Source organism: Canis lupus, chromosome 4 (genome assembly GCF_011100685.1).
Source record: "Canis lupus familiaris isolate Mischka breed German Shepherd chromosome 4, alternate assembly UU_Cfam_GSD_1.0, whole genome shotgun sequence".
NCBI classification, from domain to species: Eukaryota; Metazoa; Chordata; class Mammalia; order Carnivora; family Canidae; genus Canis; species Canis lupus.
In genome coordinates, this window is record NC_049225.1 from 39,205,119 (window position 1) to 39,222,842 (window position 17,724).

The following is a 17,724-nucleotide window of genomic DNA, read 5'->3' on the forward strand; positions in this document are numbered from 1 at the left end:
TGATCCAGGAACCCCAGTGTCGTCACAGGGCTCTTTGTGAAAGGGAGGCAGGAGAAAAATTTGAACAGGATGTGCTGCTGGCTTTGAAGATCGAGAAGGGAACCATGAGCCAAGGAATGCATGCAGCCTCTAGAGGCTAGGGAAGGCATGCAGCCGTTCTCTCTGCTATGGCCCGAATGTGCCCCCACCAAACTCCTGTGTTGAAATCCTAACCACCAACGCAATGGTATTAGGAGATGGAGCCTTTGGGAGATGGTCAGGTCACTCTGGCCTCACCAGTGGGGTTAGTGCCTCTATAAAAGAGGCCCCAGAGAGCTCCCTTGCCCCTCTCACCACCGAGGACACAATGAGAAGTCTGCAATAGGGAGGAGGGCCCCACCTGACCATACTGGCACCTTGACCTGACAGTCTGTGCTATTTTGTTACAGCAGCTCGAACAGACTAAGACACTCTTCCAGTGCCCCAAGAAGGGCCCATGTGATGCCTTCATTTTATCCAGTGAGACTCACTTTGTACTTCTGGCCTCCAGATCCATAAAGAATAAATGTGTGTTGTTTTAAGGCAGTAAATTCATGGAAAGTTGTTACAGCAGTAATAGGAAATGCATGCATGCCCTCCCCTCTCTGGGCCTCTGTTTCCCCATTGAGGCTGTGGACACAGGGAAGCTGTATGCTCAGGTATAAATGGAAGCCAGGGCTGAGCAGAAATAAAGCAGGCCTTTCCAAGGAGGCCCGGACTCTCTCTGTGCCACCGTGGACAAGGCAGAGTGGACATTCCAAACTCAGATGCCCGCCCCATCTGGTTCTAGAAGTGGGTGAGGTGGGCAGGCATGAGCGGCGCATTGGGGACTGGCGGGGTTCCGTGGGGAGGGACAGTGAGTCGGGGCAGCCCCACCCATGTCGCCAGGTGAGAAGGTGGGCCCCTGTGGCCCGATCGCCCAGTTCCACTTAGAGAAGTCAGGATGATGGATTTTCATGTGAAATCTCTCAATCCTTTGATATTGCCAACCAATTAGAAAAGAATTAAACACTGAGCCGGCCAAACCAAACACATCTGCAACTCAGCCTGGCCTCCAGCTCGTCATTCAAACTCTGGGCTTTGGTGTCAACATATTTGGGCTGGAATCCTCGCTCTGCCACAGCCGGGTCACCTGGGAAACTTGCCTGATCGCCCGAAGCCTCAGTTTCCTCACTTGTGCAGAAGGGGTAAGAATGCTTACCTCCCTGGGTTGGGGGAAGAATAGATGGTGAAGTGCGTGTAAAGGGCACAGAGCATGGAATGGGCGTGTTATTAAGTGTTCGCGTTTACTGTTGTTACCGTCATTTTACTCTGTGAGCGGGGAGACATTTGTCCACCCTTCCACACTCTGTGCTGTCCTTCCCATAGGAAGTGTCTCTGTGTCAACCATTCTGAGCTTGGGTTCCAGAGAAGAGAGCCCACGTTCACACCTTGGGGCGTGTGTGAAGTGTGAGCATGCATCACTCAGAGCCTGGTGCAGGAGCCGAGAGGAAGGAGGGTCCCCAAAGAACAAAGCCGTGTCCCCTGAGCTCCGGTTACCACCTTGCCATGTCAGCACCACCCCCATCCTGCTCCTTTCTTTTCTTTCCTTTTTTTGGTTTTATTTATTTATTTATTTATCTATTTTTAGATATTTATTTATTTTATTCATGAGAGACACAGAGAGGCAGAGACACAGGCAGAGGGAGAAGCAGGCTCCTCGCAGGGAGCCCGATGCGGGACTTGATCCCGGGACCCGGGGATCACAACCTGAGCCTAAGGCAGACGCTCAACTGCTGAGCCCCCCGGGCGCCCCTCTCGTTTTCTTATACTGATGTACATCCAGCTCCATCTCAGGAACATGATGTGTAAAAGAATGGTTTTGATGAGCTAATTATCTTTTTTCCTTATACGTGTCAAGGAGAAAGTGTCGCTGCTACAAAGGTACAAACTCAGGGGGTTATGACGGCAAACCCGCTGCTGCGCTCAGGCCGGGCAGGCCGGGGAAGGCCCCCGGTTGGCGAGGGGAAGGCCCGGCCGCGGCTCGCAGCTCCGGGTCCTGTGCCTGGGGACTGCTGGGGGGACGGTGGGGAGACGAGGCAGGCGAAGCTGGCAGCTCTCCTTCAGGTGCCATTATCAGCTCTGGACTTTGTGAAAGGGATTTTACAGGGTGTTGGAGTCATTCATTCATGCCTTCTGCCTGGAAGATGGTTCCCAGTCCTTGCGTGGAAAGCCAGTGCGTGAACGAAACACGTGGCTTCTGGGAGGCCAGGTCCAAACTGGGGCACGGCACTCGAGGCTCCTGGCAGCCCTGACCTGCCCGCACTCTGTCCTCCCGCTGGTGGCCCCTTGGTCTTGTATCCCTCCAGCCACTGAGGACTGTCCTTCCGTGACGTCCCTGCTCCAGTCACTGCTGGGAGGAGCCTCTTCACCTTCCTTTGCTCAGTAGCCTTCTCCTTAGCCTCCAAAACCCTATTCCGCACCACCTCTTTTGAGGTATGTTCCCTGATTCAATCTCTGAGTTCGGTGTCCCCAGAAGAGTTGCTTACTCTTTCTCCTCTACCGAATGTCTCAAATCCTTCAGCTTTCTGGCATCTTCTTTGTCAGCATTGTGGGCTGAGCCCACAACACCTGTCACTCAGCTGATGACAAGAGCCCCCAGACAGATCTCCCTATATCCCCTTCACACCTCTCACCTTCTCTAATCTGGTCTCCCCAGCAGTCAGAGTTACTATGGAAAAACCTTGGTCAGAGCACACTGTTCCCCTGTTTAAATTTTCCAGCAGCTTCCATTTTATGCAGAATATAATCCAAGCCCCTGAGACCTGGCATGAGCTGATCCTCACCCACCTCTCTGGCCTCCTCCTCCTCTGTCTTCCACCTCACTGGCCCAATCTTCTTTCCCCAAGTTTGCAGCTGCTGTTCCCTTCTGGAATGTTCTGTGCATACCTGCCTTGCACACATGGGCTCCCACCTACCCTGTCACACACACACACACACACACACACACGCACACACACACACACACATTCTTTCTTCACCTATCCATCACTAGGTCTCACCTGAACAATCATCCCCAGGGGAAGCCCTCATGACTGAGTGGTCTTGAAGACCAGTGATTTGTAGGTCCCCAGGCTGGGGACAAGATGGGACCTAGACTATATGTGGGGACAGACCAGGGAGTCTCACAGGAAGATCCAGCTCCTCTGATGATGTGGACCACTGAGCCTCCCTTGGGCCTGTGCCGAGCAAGTGTACCACTGGCCTCACAAGGGATGTCCCTTCCCATGGAGGAGGTTCTTGGGGACTCGGCAGGGACCTGTCTGTCTGTCTGTAGGTCAGGTGGTGGATTTACAGAGAAAGCAGCCCACGTATCTTTTTGAGTTATAGAGACGTGTACCTTCCAGGGGAAACAAGTGTGAATACAATGAGCATAAGACCCAGCGTCAGGAAAAGCCAGGCTGGAGACTCGGCTCTGTCCCGATTCAGTGCAGCCTGGGGCAAGTGCCGTGACCTTGCTGGCCATATCCTGGGGGCCAGATGAGAGGTGTCCAAAGTCACTTCCAATCTGGAGCTAATACAGATGGACTTTGCAGAACCTGAGTGTCTTCACCCCCAAATGGGAATAATGATACTTATCACGGTATAAGGATATAATGAGACAGTACAATAAATGCACCTCGTGTGGCCCCGCACACAGGCATTAGGATGCCACTGGGACTGTCATGGGTCCTAAGTGTTCTTGCCTTCACAGGCTCCTTCCTCACAAAATAATTTTAAAATTTACATTTTATGACTATACTGGTATAAAGATAAATACAATTCCAGCTGGGTAATATTGCTTTTTTTTCTCTTACTTTAAAATAAATTGAAACATTTTCATGGGTCATTAAGAATATCTGTTCCCCTCCCCTCCATCACCCTACATTTCATGTCTTATTTGATCCCCTCCTGCACTGGGTCCTGGGCTCTGCCAGGGGCTCTGATGTCAGCATGGGTGATGAAGGGTCAGCCAGGCCGGCTGTCACCTGGTACATAAGTCCACCCCAATAGCAGCCCCATTAAGTCACTCCGTGTTTATTGAACATCTGCCATTGCTGGTAGTGATAGATTTGTTGGTGCTATAACTCCCTAGTGTCATCTAGTGAGTTCACTAGTGTCCTCTGAAAACCCATGTCTGCTTGGAAGCTTAGAATGTGGCCTTCTTTGGAAACAGAGTTTTTTCACATTCTTTTAGACTTTAAGAGGAAATCATCCTGACTAAATTCAATGATTGGTGTCCTTAGAAAAAAGAGGAGAGGACACAGAGATCCAGAGAAAATGACATGAGGATGAAGGTAGAAATTGAGAGTTGTGTCCATAAGCCAAGGAACACCAAGGATTGCCAGCTGCACTTACCTGGCAGCTGCCAGAAGCCAACAGAGAGGCATAGGATGGTGTCTTCCTGACAGCCTCCGGAAGGAATCAACACCTGCAGAGCATTTGGCCCCCTGATTAGTGAGAGAACACATTTTGTAGTTTGAAGTCACCCAGTCTGTGGTTATCTGTTGTATCAGCATTAGGATATGAATGCGCTCTGCTCATCCTCACAGCAGCCCTGCCTGCAAGGAACACACTCTTACTGTCCTCCAGGTAAACATCAAGATACGGGAGCTCAAAAAGTTCCCACAGCTTGCCCCCAAGTGACCCCATTCTCCCCCCAGATTCTGGCCACAGCAGGCCCAGCATGCAGGGACTTGGGTCGTGGGAGAGAGAAGGTCTGGAAGTGCTAGAAGGTGAGGCTGGTCAGTGACACAGGGCACTGCCACGGAGGGGAAGCTGTATTTTGCAGCAGTTGACACTGATAATTGGAAGCACCATGAAGCCACCTGGGAAATGTTTGTGTGTGACCTTGAATGAAGAAACAATGTGAAAGCAAAACTGATTCTGCACTGTGATCTCAGCTGTGCAAAAACAGAGCTGCCTGTGGTCAGAGCCTGCAAAATATGCAGCCTTGCACTCTTAGAGCACTGGATTTGTAGGAGATTTTTCCCATCTATTTCCCCCAATTTTCCTGATGTGAAGTGGCGGTGGTGGTAGTGGTGGTGGCGGTGGTGGTGATCTTGATAGGGAAAACACAAAGAGGGATCCTTCCCCTGCTCCTGAAAACTACAAAAACTGGAAAGCTAAGAAAACTGAAGCCCCAGCAACACAGCTTCCTCCGCTGGCTCTATGGGTTTTGCTGCCAAAATCCTATTTCCCTCCTGGCGTCCGCACTGCAGGAGCCACAGCCCTGCTGGAAGCTGCCTCCCAAGGCAAGCAGAATCTGCTGGGGCTGGCGTGTCTGGGAAAAGACAAAGGCAAGTCCTCATCCCCTTCACTGACATCAGAGCCCCTACCAGAGCCCAGGACCTTGTGCAGGAGACAGGAATGGGGGAAGCATGACAGCATGGGTGAGCCAAGTGGAAATCGCCTTGAGCTCCATGGTGGAGGTTGCTGCATACAGCTGCATTTGCACCAGCTGTATTTTTCCAGAGTGCCTGTCGCTTATTAATTAGTATTTCCTTCAACTTGCCAGGCAGGCTCATCTGCACGGTGTTGGGTGCCCATGGGGCCACCTCATGAAGTAGTAGCTGAACCCCTTGGTGTCAGAGCCCCCAGCTGATGGATGTGGGCCTTCAAGGCCATGCTGATTCCTTTCAGAGGGCATTCAGGTACATTCATTTCTCAATTCCATCATTCATCTCTGCATATTGACAATATCTATGGAGCCTCCACTGTGGTCCTGACACATTTCTAAGTTCAGAGATCAAATGGTGAGCAAGATTTGTGTGACCTCTGCTCTTGAGGAGCTCACAGGCTAATGGGAGTGACAGTCATCTTAGTTAATCCACAAATGATGTTTAACTATAAATGTCAAGAAGTAGAGAGAGACATGAGACTCTGTCTGGGGCCCTTCAGAGATGATTTCTCTGGGAAAGGAAAGTTTGAGCCAAAACCTGAGGTGTGAAGAGATGTTGGTTAAAGAGTGGAGGAACGGAGGTGGCGGTGTGGGAATAGCATCCAGGCAGAGGAACAGTACATGCCTGAGGCCCTGAGGCAGGAGGAAACATAGGACATGCAAGGGAAACAAAAGCAGTATAGTTAAGGTGGAAAAAACGGTAAAAACAAAGGTTGGAGATGGGGCTCCAACAAAGAAGGGCAAGGGAAGAAGAATCAGGCCACACAAGTCCTGATAGGATTGGCAGTGGTTTTGGTCTCTGGCCTAAAACCGTGGGAAACACTGAAGAAGTTCAAACAACTAAGTGACGTGATCAGATTCTAAACAGACCGGGGACCTCCAATCCAAGCTGGAACCTCCAGCACACCATACAGCTGGGGGTGAGTCCTGGCATCATCTCAAGTCAATTTTCTCCTTTATAGAGTGGGAGTCACCTTACGGGACCTTTACCACTTAATGCCATGCCATATGGATATGATCTTCCTCACTGTGGATGAGGACACAGAGACTCAGAGAGGTGAAGTGACTTGGGATGAACCTGAGTAGTCTGTCACTATCCCAAACTCTCTCACTGCCTGGCCCTGAAGTGTGGCTGGGTTGGGATGAAGGATGGAAAGTGGGCAGCATGAACCGTGGAACTGGCATCCTCTGCACCAATCTTCTCTTCTCCAAATCCAGCTTTGTCAGATGCACCGGGAAAGGGGTCAGGGGAGCCTCTGCGTGTGCATGTGCATGCATGTGTGTGTGTGTGTATGCGTGTATGTGTGTCTGTGTGCACGTGTGTGTATGCATGTGCATTTGCATGTGTGTGCATGCATGTATATGCATGTCTATCTATGTGTGTGCATGTGCATTTGCATGTGTGCATGCATGTATATGCATGTCTATGTGTATGCATGTGCATGCATGCCTGTGTGCACATGTGTGCATGGGCGCGAGCGCGTGTGTAGGTCTAGTTATTTTTGGCAGCAAGGGAACTTAATTAAGAATTGAGTTCACAGCTTCCCCACTGAGAGTTAGCCGGGGGTGCAGGATGGAGGAAGGAATAGAAAACAGGGCAGACTGCAGACAGTGACACCAAAATAATGAAGCAGAACCTTAGGGCTTTCCAGGGAGGAAGGGTGCAGGCACAGATGCTATTTTGGGGCCTGGTCATGCATCACAAACGCAGTGTACTGGCATTCTGGATTTACAGGCAGCATTCTTTCTGAGCTCAAGTTGGAGCAGAGGCCAGCAAGCCACTGCCCTTGGTGATGGCAGAGACTGTGTCATTGGACAGAAGGTGTTGAGACAGGGGCCATTCCGGAAGGATCCCTGGACCTGGAGCCCTCCCCCTTCCTCCGGCCACTCTGTTTCTCTCCACCTGGCCACCTTCTCTTCTCATCAGGACCTTTTCCTGTGGCCTCCTGAGCTCTGGATGCCATAGGTCCTTGCCCCCTCTTTAGGATTTCAGAAAGTTTCCTGGAATGTCCATCCAAGACAGGTGGCTATGCAATGAATCCAGTTTGGACACAGGTTTTATTTGGCCTGCACTATATTTAAAAAAATTTTTATACCTCTACTGTGAAGAGAAAATTGCATGTAGAGCACACAGCTACGTGCGGGAGCACAGTGGGAAGAGGGAAGAGGCCTGGGTTGATCGATGGTAAGCACTAATGGCAGACCAATGGCAAGCATTACATGGCAGTGACATTATTTGACAGTGATAAGAGCCATGCAGGGGGATCAGTGAGACAGAGAGGGTGGAAACCTTACACTGGGTGATCAGGAAGTCTTCAGGGTTTCGGAGGAGACTGTGAGGGGAAGGAGAGGGAAGTACTTGGCAGAGGGAGGACCTGATCCCAGGAGACCAGCGAGTCCTCAGCACTTGCAGGACCAGAGCTCAGCACACAAGTGAGGCAGGCCACAGGAGGACTGAGACAGGTAGATCAGAGGACAATCATTTTGAAGGTCAGGGACTTTGTCATGCGGGCCAGGGGTCCACAAGGCAGAGAGAGTGTGTGGGTGTCAGTAAGACGTCATTGTTATTGATTGGGTGCTCAATGAACAGGAATGACTCATGGGATGTAGTCCTAAAGCAACTTTATTTTTGTCTCCTGCATTAGTGGGGTGGCCACCATGCTTCTCTGGGGTAGTAGAGACAGGCATAACCCACTTAAGTCCCCAGCCACAGCTTTAATTCTGGAAATAACAATGTCTGCTCACCCACGCACTCACCAGCACTCTTTCATATCCCAGCAGGGGTGGGAGCAGAGAAAGGAAAGGGGAAGCAATGGTTTCAACTTGGTAAGTGGCTTTGCTTCTCTGGCTTGCACAGGGGTTAAAGCTGACTTTCTCTATGAGAGTGCCTCCGTGGGCTCTCAGGAGGCTCCCGTGCTAGAGCCCCTCACTCTCCCCCCACACCGCCCTGGCTGTAACACTTATAATGGTGATGTCTCTCCTTTGTCTGACAGGTCTGTCCTTAGGCCCTGTTTTCTGAACCATTTCTGCATTCAGTGCTAGCTGCCTCTTCCAGGAGATCCTCTCAGCAGAATGTAAGGCCACTCCGAGCTGGTCTTCCCTGCTGCTGGAGCCACATCTGGTCCAAGTAAGCACCCATGTATTCTTTGGCCTGCTTTGAAGAAAGTCAGTTACATCATCATCACCACTACCATCATCACTACCACTACTATCCACATCAACATTACCTTCATCATCACCATCATCATCATCAGTATCATCATCCTCATCCTCATAATCACCACCATATTCATCATCTTCATTTCCTCCTCCTTCTCTTTTTTCTTCCTCCTCCTTCTCCTTCTTCTTCTTCATCAACATTGATCTAAACCAGGAGTTAGCAAACATTTTTTTCCAAAGGACCAGATAATAGAGGCTCTTGGCTGCCTCATTTGGTGGAACAGGCAACTCTTGATGTTGGGGCTGACTCTTGATCTTTGGGCCTCATGTTGTGTGTAGAGATTATACAAAAATAAAATCTTTTTAAAGAAAGAAGACCAGAAAGTAAATATCGTAGGACTGGTGGGCCATTTGGTCTCAACTACTCGACTATCTTTGAAGCCCACTTTGAAGCTATAGAAGTATATAATGAAAGAGTTGGTGTGTTCCAATAAAACTTTGCAAAAAAACAAAAAACAAAAAACAAAAAACGAGGCAGTCTGTACTTTGCTAATTCCTGACCTAGACAGAAATCAAAAACACTATTTCTCCCACTACATGAAAATCATGAGAGCCATGCTCCCATCTATTACAGGTCACAGATCCACCCTGCTATAGAACCTCAGCCCATGCAAATCTTACATGTATGTAAAAGCAGAGAGACTAACAGTGATTCCCCTGTACCCATCACTTTTACTTTGATGACCACTGCCTTTCTGCCATTCTCAAGACCATCTTGACAGAAAAAAACTGAGTGCCAGTGGTGGGGGGAGGGGCGCAGGAGACATATGTAATATTAAAAAGAAAAAAGAGTTCCCAAGAAACATCTTCTCTCTGCTGGAGAAGCTTGTAACTGTCTCTTTAAGTCACTTCAGAGGCTCTGAAGGTTTGAGGTCAGAGAACTCCTAGATCTTCAAACCTTGAGGCAGAGATATTTTCTGACACAGCTGCCCTGGCCTTGTCTGGCTTCCTGGAAGAGCTGAGGAGAGCTGCCAGGATGAGTCTTCTTTGTGAGTTAAGTGACTTCGGTGATTCTTGCTGATGGCAGCATCTTGGAGCCATCAAAGGTCTAGGGCCAGCAGCTGTGAGTTTGAGTACCATAGCCATCATCTGCGTGACCTTGGGCAGGCACTCTGCCTCTTGAGCCCATTTTCACATGGCACAGTGGATGAACAATATCTGCCCTCAGAGGGTGGTTGCAAGAGGTAAGTGAAATAATACATGTCATGTAACATTTTCTAAAACATTTGTGGATTTGGTGGGGATATAAAAATGAAGCCTCCTTTCTCTCTCATCACTGCTTTCTGCTGTGTGTTGTTAAAATTTGCTTTTCCATTCTTTGTCAACATCTCTGGCAGATGGTGGATACTTTTAAGTTCCCTTTCCTTGGATAAATCTCAGTCTGTTTTCTTTCAATTACTCTGCTTTGTAAAGCCACTAAATGCCCTCATTTATTCATTCAACAATACATGTTGGCATCTGTTTCACGCTCCATGGCACAGAAGTGAGGTGGACACATTCCCTGGCTTCTCCAAGCTCGGGATCCAGGAAGGCAGTTACACAAGGCCAACTGACTGGGGCCCTCAGATGTCCAAGGTTAGACTTCCCTCAAGGGATTACTAAGGACAGAATTGCAACCACAAAAACACCCCAAACCTATCCTACACCTCCTGGCTACATAAAGCAGAAGATAAGAAGTCAAGGAAGAAGAGATCTTTGGAATTTTGAGCCATCATCTGAGTTCAGAGTATAGGGGGCTTCATCCTTCCTCCTCCAGGGCCCAAATGTGTGCCCCTGTGAGAAGCCTTCCAACACCTTCCACACAGAGGCCATCAAAGTCCCATCAGTGCTGGCCAAAGGAACAGTGATGATCAAAAGATTGAGGGGAACAAGAGTAGCTAGTGAGCAGAGACTTGTCCTATTCCCTCTCACTCCTCTTTCTTGACTCTAGAAGAGGGAGCAGACAAGATGTGTCTCAGAGAGATGGCAATAGCTCACCATCCTACAAAGTCAGGAAGAGGTGAAAGAAATGAAGAGCAGACTATACTCTCTCCCCACTCCCAAGACTCCAGTCTGACTGGTGCTAAGGAAAATAGAAGAAGGATGGAAAAGATGGAACTTAAACCAGAGAAGAAGGTATAGTTCTAAACAGTTGAGACCAGACTTCTGATGACCTATAGTGTTTGGATAGCTCTGAGCATCAGCCAAGCACCTTGTAGATGGTGTCCCATTCAGGCCACATTACAAACTTATGTGTGAGATAGGACTGGAGTGACTGACTCAAACTACATTAAGCAGAAAAAGGATTTATTGCTCACATAATCAGGAAAGAATAATGGGTTAGCTCTTGAAGGCGGGTCTTCAAGAGCCAGGACCCCATCTCCAGCCCTCTTTCCCTCTGTCTCTGTCTCTCCATCTTTTATCTCTCCCTCAGTTTCTCACTACATTAATTACTAATTTATTTAGCCAACAGCACTAGGCAACCACTTGGATGTTGGTGTTAATTTCCAATTGCTGCTGTAACAAATTACCACAAATGTCCAAAGAAGCAGTGATGATCAAAAGATTGAGGGAACAAGAGCAGCCAGTGAGCAGAGACCTCCTCTTTTCTTGACCCTAAAAGAGGGAGAAGACATGAAGTGTCTGCTTAAAACAGCACAGATTTATTCTTACTGTTATGGAGGTCAAATGTCTAAAATGTGTCTCATGTCTCACTGGGCTAAAATCAAAGTGTTGGCAGGGTAATGTTCCTCTGAGAGCTCTAGGGAACTTTATCCTTGCTTTTTCAAGCTTCTAGGTGCTTCCACCTTTGCTTGGCTTGTTGGCCCTTCCTCCATCTCCAAAGCAGCAGTGGCCAGTTGAGTCCTCACATGGCACTAATTCTTCTCCCTCCTTCTTTTACTTTCAAGGAGCCTTGTGATGGCACAAGGTACATCCAAATAATCCAGAACAGTCTTCCAATTTTAAGGTCAGCTGATTAGTAAACATTTCCATCTGCAACTCTAATCCCACTTTGCCATGTAAGGTCACCTATTCACAGGTTCTGGACATGGGTGTGGACATCTTCAGGGGCCATTATTCTGCCTGTCACACTGTCTAACATTTCAGACTTGACACATCCACATCTAAACTTCTGCTCCCCCAGCCCCACAAGCCAGCACCTCCCACAGCCAGCCCAGTCTGAGCGGATGATGAGTCCATCCTTTCCAAAGTTACAGACACTTGGCTCCCCTCTTTCTCACATCTTGCCTCCAATCTACGAGCTGCTCCTGTTGTCTCTACTCTTAGAGCTTCTCACTTCTCACCAGCCTGGACTAGCTACTGTCCTCTCTTGCCTAAAGATTGCAAGAGCCCCCTCTCAGGCCTCCCTGATCCTACCATTGCCTCTACAGTCCAATCCAAGCAGTAGAGAGAAGAGTTCTTTGAAAACCTAGGTCAGATCAAGTGGTTGTTGGTAGGTAACCCCATCTACCTCCTGTGCTTATTGGGAGGGAATGAGGATCAGAGAGATGGAGATCAAAGTGCCACATTATTACTGAAAGAGCTGTGATGGAGGACTTGGCTTAGGTATGACAAATGGTTTGTTAAAGCTCCCCTGAATTGAATTTATGTGCCCAAACTTCAGACAGAGCTCTGCTAAGTTAGCAGGCAAATAGACCAAAATACTCTTTTCCTGAAGTCAGGCAGATGTGAAAGAGAGAGAGGTATATTTCTTCTCTCTCTTCAACTTCCCTACTGGAGGAGAGAATAAAGGATGGAGAAAGGGGCCATGAAGACCCTGGGGATGTCCTTTCACAGAGAAACAATACAAGTTCCTTTACAGTTCCTCCTGATGTTTTGGTATGAGGAGGATTCATTTTCATGGCCCAAAGACAGGCTCAGTTTACACCTGGATTTGTTTGCAAGTTGGATATGGGCTGTGGGAGCATGGGTACTAGACAATGTTGTGGAGAGCTGACACTCTATGATGTATGCCTAGGTGTGGGAGACATTTCCAAATTGACTCCCATGATTCTCACCTCCTGATAGTTACACTCTGGTGTAATCCTCTCCCTTTGAGTGTGAGCTGCACCTAGTGGCTTGCTTCTAATGAATAGAACATTGCAGAAATGATGGAATGCCATTTCTAAAATAAGATTACACAAGACTGTAACTTCTGCCTTGCACTTGCTCGATTTCTCCTTTCTTTCTTTCTTTCTTTCTTTCTTTCTTTCTTTCTTTCTTTCTTTCTTTCTTTCTTTCTTTCTTTCTTCTCCTCCTCCTCCTCCTCCTCCTCCTCCAGCTTCTTCTTCTTCTTCTTCTTCTTCTTCTTCTTCTTCTTCTTCTTCTTCTTCTTCTTCTTCTTCTTCTTCTTCTTCTTCTTCTTCCTGGCTCTTCTTTCATGCTCCACCAGATACAATAAGTATCATGTGGAACCCACATGTCACAGAACTAAGGGTGATCTCCAGTAAGCAGCTAGTGAAGAACTGAGGTCCTCAGGCTAACAATCCATGAGGAACTGAATCTTGTCAACAACTATATAAAAGCTTAGTGGCAGATTCATCCCTAGTTGAACCTTGAGATGTCTAAAGCTCTGGAGGACACCTTGATTACATCCTGTGAGAGACCTGAAGCAGAAGACCCTCTAAACTATGTCAGATTCCTGACCCACAGAAACTGAGATAATAAATTGTGTTATTTTAAATTATAATATTTTGGAGTAATTTGTTACGCAGCACTGGCTAACTAATACATACTTCCTTAGCACAGTGCTTGGCACATGAATGCTCATTAAATGGACACTATTTTTGTGACATCTGACTCTAAAACCTCTTTCCCAGCTATTTATCAAGAGTCCCTGAGAGATGCTTCTAAGGCTAGAGTTGTTTTCCAAATATCTTACTTTCTTCAATTCTCAGCAATCTGAGTCTTAGAAAATTGAGGAAACAGAGGGTAGAGAAATGCTCTTCTTTTCTCTAGCTTCAGAGGCACCAAGACACTGAAACTGAAGTGAACTGGTATTTTTCTCTCCTACTGTGATTTTGCTGGTCTTGAATTTCCTACTCACCCCATGAATTTAGTTGCAGCCCAAATTCAACCTTAGCTGAATAGCTCCAAAGTGGTGCCAGATAAAAACAGCACAGCCCACATAGAAACAAGCCTCCCATCTCACAGTTGCCATAGAAATAAGGGAACAGGTGACTAATAAGAAAGCTTTGTCTGGATCTCGGTAAACGGACCCAGCCTTGATGCCTGGGAAATTGCTCACGCACAAAATCCTCCAGAGCTCTATTCAGATGAACAGTTCCAAGAAAGCTGGCCCCACTGGGTTCCCAGGATTGTTGTGCATAAACTCATAACACAAATCATGCTCTAAAGGTATCTGTTAAGTTATTCTTTATGACTAATAATAATTTTCCTTGGGGATCCACCCCATCCCTCCCTGGGCTGTACCAGTGATTTCTTCCAGATGGACACATACCCCAAGCCTGCCAGTCAGGATTTTTTTCTCGATCCTGCCCTATCTACTCAGAAAGAGAAGCATTTTTAAATAGCAGAAATAGAATATAGCTATGGGATTACTTAGGGCCACCATATCAGGATAACATCTCTAAAGGAAAGAGTGATAACAGAAATATACTAAAAAGAAAGAGAGGGAAAGGAAGATAGAGTTCCCACAATTCACTTGAATATTTAGATCCATATCACTAGTTAAAATAAGGTCATACTGGAGTAGGGCAGGCCCCTCATCCTATATGACTGGTGTCCTTGTAAGAGAGGATGTGAGGTCACAGGAGGTTACTGCCATTTGATGGCAGAGACAGAGATGAAAGTGATACCGCTGCTAGCCCAGGCATGCCCAAGATCGCCTACCAGTGCTAGAAGCTAGGAAGAGGCAAAGATTCTACTCAGAATTGAAGAGGGAGCATGACCTGTTGACACCTTGATTTCAAGCCTCTGGCTCCAAAACTGGAAAAGAAGGAATTTCTGTTGTTTTAAGTCCCTCTGTGTATGGTACTCTGTAAATACAACAGCCCTAGGAAACTAATCTAACACCTGGCTAATAGAAATATCATGAAAGGAAGCCAAGATCTGGCATTAGAGTCTGAGATGGGATTCCTTACCCTCTGTTTCTCTCTTTCTGGCTGTGTCTCCGGGCAATACTCTTTACCTTAGTTGTCTTACCTGTGAAATAAGAAGCTAATTTCTTCTGCCGTGCTATGGCATGAGCTTGGGATGATGTTCAAGAAAGGACCTAGCAGCACCTATTACTCAACAACTCATTACTGAAAGAACTATTAGGGGTATGTGCTCAAGGATGTCAGGTTTTCTTTCTTTCTTTTTTTTTAATATTTATTTATTTATTTATTTATTTATTTATTTGAGAGAGGGTGGGGGCAGAGGCAGAGGGAGAAAACCTCAAACACACTGGTAAGACTCCTCACTAAGCACAGAGCCCAACATGGGCCTCCATCTCACCACCCTGAGATCATGACCGGAGCCAAAACCAAGAGTCAGTTGCTTAACAAATTGTACCATCCAGGCGCCCTAAAGGATCTGTTTTAAAAATGACTCACTCATCGGTTTTTGTCTTCTTTTTATGTTCATCCTGGAGTATATTTAGACTCATTTAGACTTCTTTTTCTTGACTTCATCTCTATTTCAGAGGATCTTCTTACAGGGATTTCCTATCATGCCCCTGTCTGGTTTCCCAGCAAATGCAGTTTCCTTCATTCCCCAAAACTCAGCCTTCTTCATGTGGTGGGTGAGTGACAAGCAACAAAAGCTGTCAGACTGAAAGACTATAGCAAGGGGACTGAGTCCTCAGTTGCAGGCTTTAATTTATCTGAGTGAGTTACTGACTTGAGAGCAAGAAGAGGAAGGTAGAACACAATTTTTGGCATGTTTACCAATTATTTACCAATTTGCACAACCTCATTGTTCTTAATGGGGTGGGGTGAGGGCATTAAGATTACTGAAACTCCTTCTGTAACTTGGGGGGACCCTGGGGGAGCTATGATTCTTCAGGAGTTAGTGGAACGGGCCATTCTGGCAATGGGCAGAATAGGGGGGGAACCCACACAAATAGAACCACTAGACTGTGGTTTAAAAAAGATGATGGTTCTAGAGGTTCTATTCATATGCCTCTAGAGTGAACCACTTCAAAAAATCTTATTACACTGTGTCATATTTTTCTGCCCTTGTCACTCTCTCCCCATATCCTCAATATTTTGTAATGGAGCAGCCCACATGTAAATGACATTAGCAGGACCTAATCATAATCATGCATCTTTTTCTTTTTAATCAAACTGATCCAAGTTGATCTATACAGACTTCATCACTTTCCCCTCTACTGTACTTCAAGCCAAATGCAAAGTTCTGAGATCAAGTCTGTGCAACCAAATGATGGGACACTGCTGAGTCCTGATTCGTTGGAATGCCAGTGTGTAGACTCTGGAAATCATTTGATGACAATTACATTGCTACATGTTTAATATTCCATTTCCTTTTTGGGGGGGGGGGTGTCACTACTGTTCTCAGTATAACTTAGGTTGGCCAGGCATCCTCATATCTATAGATCTTATTGTCATGAGCCACCATCCTGTGGCTTTAGGCAGACCAGACTCTTTCATTAGATTTCTGCCAGTTTAGGAGGGCTTAAATACCCATGACTTCTCTACCTCAGGTCCTACAACAACTGAGACACAAAACTCAGTGCCAGCATTGGTGGTGTCTAAAGGAAATCCATTTGGGTGAAATAGTTGGAGAACCTCTATAGATCTCAGTGAAGATGTATGGGTCATGGATCTCGGAACAAGGGTAACACTTACCCACTCTCTGCAGCATTTTCTCCTACCTCCATATATGATCAAAACAAATTTCTTAACCTTTATCATTCATAGAAGTTAAGGGAAGACTTTTTGTGGCTTTATTATTCTGGAGGGCAAGGCCCTCAGCAGGTGCAATTAGATGCTTTGTTCTAGAGAAATATCAGTGAACAAAAATGTCTCCAGTTTTTATCTACACATGTATTAGTTTGCTAGAGCTATTGTAACAAAATATCAGGTGGCTTGAACAATGGATATGTATTGTCTCTCAGTTTTGGAATCAGACATCTTAGGTCAAGTGTTAACAAGTTTCATTCCTTCTGAAAGTTGTGAAGGAAGGATCTGGTTCAGGCCTCTCTCCCAGGCTTGTAGAAGACCATCTTCATATGCACATGGTGCTCTCTCTGCTGTTGGTCTCTCAATTTCCCCTTTACTTAAGGATCTGGTTATATTGGATCAGGGACCGCCCTAATGACCTGACTTTAACTTGATTAACTTGATTACCTCTCTAAAAAGCCTATCTTCAAATAAGGTTACATTCAGAGGTACTGGGGATTAGAACTTCAACATAGGAACTTGGATTGGAACAGGACACAATTCAACCCCTAGGGGTCCCATTTTCCAGTTCCAGAAATTCTGCATATGAAATGGCTCAAATTTCAATAAAGAAAAAGTTGAAAGCTATACGTATGTTTCTAATGGTCTTTATGCCAGCAGTGGTCACATCAGAAGCTGAACCCCGTCTTGGACAAGGACAGAGAGTTATGTGACCCTCGGATAGGTGGCAGGTATTTGTTACTGTCCGTGAAGGCTTTATTCACATGAGATCCTGACCGCAAGCATGGCTACTTTGCCAGAGCTTATTTGGGAAGCCAGAAGGTTAACTTTTGCCTTTTGAGTTATTATTGCTGCACAAATTATTAAAATCTGGCTCTTCAAAATTTAAGTAATTAACACCTTTGGTGATTCTCTCCAAAGGGATATCAGCTTGACTGAACGTGATAAACTTTTAATTAACTCTTACTGTTGGCAACAGGATTTTCCTGTTAGCGTGGGCTTGTAGAGAGGTGTTCCATTATGTTGCTAAATATGCTGTCACCTTGCTGAACTGTGGTGAATCCACACCCTCAGCCTGCCATATAAAAAATAAAAATGACTTCAGATGGCTCAGAGGAGTGATTCCAGTATAGACAGTTTATACTATAGAGACAGTGGGGTTGGGAAGTGTGCTTGCTCCACTGCCACCACCCAGCTAAGCTAGCATCATTTTCTGGGCTGAAG